Source organism: Peromyscus eremicus, chromosome 8a (genome assembly GCF_949786415.1).
Source record: "Peromyscus eremicus chromosome 8a, PerEre_H2_v1, whole genome shotgun sequence".
In the NCBI taxonomy this organism is placed as follows: domain Eukaryota; kingdom Metazoa; phylum Chordata; class Mammalia; order Rodentia; family Cricetidae; genus Peromyscus; species Peromyscus eremicus.
Window position 1 is genome coordinate 69,513,043 of NC_081423.1, and position 4,454 is coordinate 69,517,496.

Consider the following 4,454-nt stretch of genomic DNA (forward strand, 5'->3'; position numbering starts at 1 on the left):
CTTTGAAAACAATGCAGGAACCTGTGAGTGGAATTCGCTTTCATCCATTCTCCACCACAGTAGACACAAGTCAAACCTCTCTTTCTGACCCCTGATGCTCCTGCAGAGTGGTGTCATTGTGGTCACATGCCATTTATTCTGAATGCCTTTTCAGCCAACTTCAATAAGTAATAACTCATTTACTGAAACAACCTCAGCACCAAGGCAGCCAAGTGGAAAACTCCTTCACCACATGGTCCGGAAGATGCACCAGAGTCACAACGCTGCCTTTGAGGTTGGCAGAGGCGGCTGGGAAAAGCCCTCCCTCGGCCTTGGAAACACATCTGGGCTCCTGGCTGCGGCTGGGGCTGTGATCCAGGGGAAGACAGCAGCTCCCGGTACCAACTTTTCTCCTTATATAGAAAGACCGTCTACCCAGGAATCACCACTCTCCACCCGCACAGGGAGGAGCCAGGGACACAACAGGAGAGGGAAGTTCTCGTTTCCGCGTTTCCTGTGACTCAAAGCTCTAGCCACAGTGGCATCTTTTCAGCAAATGCTACACAAGTGAAGGCCGCTGTTGCTTACGGGAAAGCTCAGAGGGCATTTGCTCACAGTCCTGTGACACGCAGTGTGTGCACCAGCCGAACAGCGTGGGGAGCCAGAAACCTGCTCCTCCTTTTACACATCTTTCCTGGAGAGTGGCCATGTTCTTTCTTCTCTTTCTATCTGTGTGGTGTATGCATGTGGAGGTCAGAGGTTGATGTCAGATGTTCCCAGTCTCTGACACTTTCTGAGGCAAGGTCTCTCATGGAACTCACTAACTAACTAGGCTGACTGGCCAGTGAGCTCCGGGGACCTTCTGGTTTCTGCTCCCCCAGTGCTGGGGTGCAGATGTGGATGCTGGGAATCCACTCAGGGCCTCGTGCTTGTGTGACACCCTCCCCCCCCCCCCCCCAGCCTTTCCTCACTTCTCTCGCCTCTTTTACTCCGGCCCGGGCCCACACCCCGGCCTCCACTTGGAGAGTAGCTTCTAACGGGACTGCTGCAGTACTCACTCAGCACATGCTGTTGGCTGAGCACAACAGACCCTTAGAGATAATGTTCTAGAGGCAAAAACAGAGCAAACACAAGAAAAAGGACAAGAGAATTATAAATTAATTACTCTTCCTTTGGTTGACATTGCTACTTAAGCGCACGTGCGCACGCTGGGGGGGAACCCATAAAAGCAGATTCCACCCGTTCCCCCACCCCTTTTCCCACACGTTCTTTTCTAGTAGGCCTACTGCACAATCCCTAATAAAAACTCTTATAGTGGGTTTTGTTGTACCTTGTGTTTTCTCTCACATGGCAAATAGCGCCGCAAATAAGTAACAACCACATATTCTGCCCCCCACCCCTGTTCTTAAAGTGTGGCTAATGCCACGCCATGGTTGTTAGGAAGATTAAAACAACTCAAGCTGTGAAAGAAAGCACTCTGCAAATGGAGAAAGGTGTAGGGCTTTAATCCCAGAACTCAAGAGGCAGGCAGAGGCAAGCAGATCTTGGCAAGTTTCAGGTCAGCCAGGGCTACAAAGTGAGATTTTGCCCCAAAATTGAAGAGAAAAAAGGCCTATACAAATATGAATTGTTTAGTAATCATCGTTATCAAGAGCATTCTGGGAACCTGACCACACGAGATGGCTGAGGAGGTGGGAAAGCTGCTGACTTCTTAGGCAACGGCCTTGGTTTTCTGCTGTCTTCCTTTCTCCACCAACTCAGTGATCACAAGATGCAACTTGAACTTTTGCACCGATTTCTACATAACAGAGTGCGTAAGAGCTGTACTGCCACGTCCACTTCCTTGTCCGTGCCCTCACCACCCACACACTGCTGACCCTCCCACTCCTAATGCCCTCCTGGGGTTGCAGTAAGGATTAAATGATTAAGTACAATAGGCTCGAAATGACACTGAAAACTGTGTCCAGCACAAAGCAATCAACCATTATCAGTTACAGCAACACACCGTGCTTCCTGGTTCAGGGCAGAGGTCCCTGGGAGCCGTCAGTGCTGCTGAGTGTGAAGTGCCACAGTGGCCTGGGGGTGGCAAGAGGCAGTGGCAATGGGTCTCTGGAGAGCACTGAGGGGCATGGCCACCCAGTGCGGGTGACTCAGCTGGAGGCCCTGGACTCGCTTTCCTGCAAGTGGGAAGGGGCTGCAGAGAGAGGCTTTCTCATTTTATTTTTGGCCTTCTTGAAGAGTGAGTGGGGCGGTCGGTAGTGGTGCACACCTTTAATCCCAGTGCTCAGGAGAGAGAGGCAGGTGGATCTCTGAGTTTGAAGCCAGCCTGGTCTACAGAACAAGTTCCAGGACAATTACTAACCCCCTGGGGGTGGCGGTGATTGGGTTGAGCAGAACGCCAGTCCTTGGGGACCTGGCCAGCAAGCCTGGCTCAGGCACGAGGAGTAATTGTGCTGTTCTTTGTCTCCACACATGGTGAGGGACTGGAGGATAGCAACAACAATCTAACCTCCAGGGCAAGGCACAAACACTCCTTTTCTCAAATGCCTAACTGGCCTCACTACCCCGAAACATTTTTCTTTTTGATCTGAAACAGCCTAGAAGACAATTAAGCAATGCTGTCCAGCTGGGTCAGTCCAAAGAGGCCCCGAGGAAAGGACTGCTCCTTTTCTGTCCTGCAAAAGGGAGAGATGGCAACCGGGAAATGCCACATTTGGGATGGTGGAGGAGGGGAGAACTGTTACAGAGGCCTCCAGAATTAACAAGATGTTAGATCGAAGACCATCCAAGGAGGCCAGGAACTGCCTGAAGACCCCGACTGTCAGTTGGCATGGATGGCTGAGGTCCCAGGAGGCTGGAGCCCTTCAGAATTCGGGAATGTGGTTTCCAATGCAAATAAGGGCTGGTTTGTAGAAATGGTGCTGGAATGTGTCCAAGCACTTCCTGTCTGTCCTTTGAGTCATTTGGAAATGGTTAACAAATAGGTTGGACACCTGGCTTCAGATGGAGAAGGGAATTTCCATGCAAACCCTGGACTGTAAAATGCTCTTCCTTCCCGAAGCAATTGAGATCAGGACTGAAGTGGACCCTAAAGAGTGTCCTGAGCCGGCTCAAGGCAAAGACAGGGCAACTGCTACAGACCCAAGGGAACAACTCTGTGCACGTGAAAAATGCTACCTCGAGAGGGACATGTTCAATGCTTCAGGAGTCACTGGCTGCTGGATCTGGATAACAAACACTCAGAAGTTGTACTTCTGTCCCCAGACCCAGCCTGCCCCTTGCCGCTGACTCACTCTCACTGGACTTGGGTCAGTCTCCTGATGGGAGAATTGAAGTTCAGATCTGAAATGAATCCCAGTGGAGAGCAGGGGCATCTAAAACCACCTCCCTTGTAATTTCGTATTAACACCCACACAGAAACCTGTGCGGGTCCAGCGGGTCAAAGAACAAGACCAGTTGGCTGCTGCCCATGGCAGCACCTTGCAATTCTAAAGGCCTGAGCAAGCAGCCCTGTATCGCGCGGGCTTTTGTAAGGTCTCTTCCTGGAACAGGTTAAACATGCAAATGCAGGCTGGTAGGTTAGTGGCTGCAATTCAAGGCCTCACCTCCAAGGCAAACATATTACCTCAGGTGAACTCTTGGCCCTGCAGGGAAGGGACTGAAACCCAAGCCCCTGTCAACCCAGCACGGATGACTCCTAGATTGCTCGGCATCTATCAGGTAGACTATGTGCCCCTTTTCCTGATGTCCGAGAATAAAGGCAGGGACATTTTCAGATGCAGTCGTTCTGTGTAGCAGATCATTTGCTGTAAAACATGGCAGCATGCCAGAGGAGGCTGGCTAGTATGAGGGACAGGATACTGGCTTTAAAAATGCTCCTAAGTTCTCACTAGATTAATTCCCAGTTGCACATTAAAGGTAACAAGTCAAGCCTGGTACTGTGTCACCTGCCTATGATCTGAACACTCCACAGGCCAAGACAGACCGATCTCCCTCTACAATACACTCCCACCAGCACACACAAACCAAACCAAGTTATTTATGCAGAAAATGAATAGCATTTGTGTCTATTAAAAAAGATTAGGCCAGGTGTAGTGGCACACGCCTTTAATCCCAGCACTCTGAGCTCGAGGCCAGTCTGGTCTACAGAGTTACAGGACAAGCAGGGCTACACAGAGTAGCCCTGTGTTGAAACAGACAAAACAAAAAGATCTGGCATGTCATCAAATCTTTTTTAAAAAGTGGTTTTAAGCATATCCATCTAGTAATCTATACTAGATCCCCTGGATTCAGTTTATTCTAAGGGTCTGAAAGCTGTTGTTTCCCTTTTTATGTTTATTTAGTGAGTACGTGTGTGGGTACATGTGTGAGCTTCAGTGTGTGTGTGTGTGGGTGTGTGTGTGTGTAGGTCTAAGGACAATCTGCAGGTGTTGGCTCTCCTTCTACCATGTGGGACCCAGGGATTGAACTCAAGT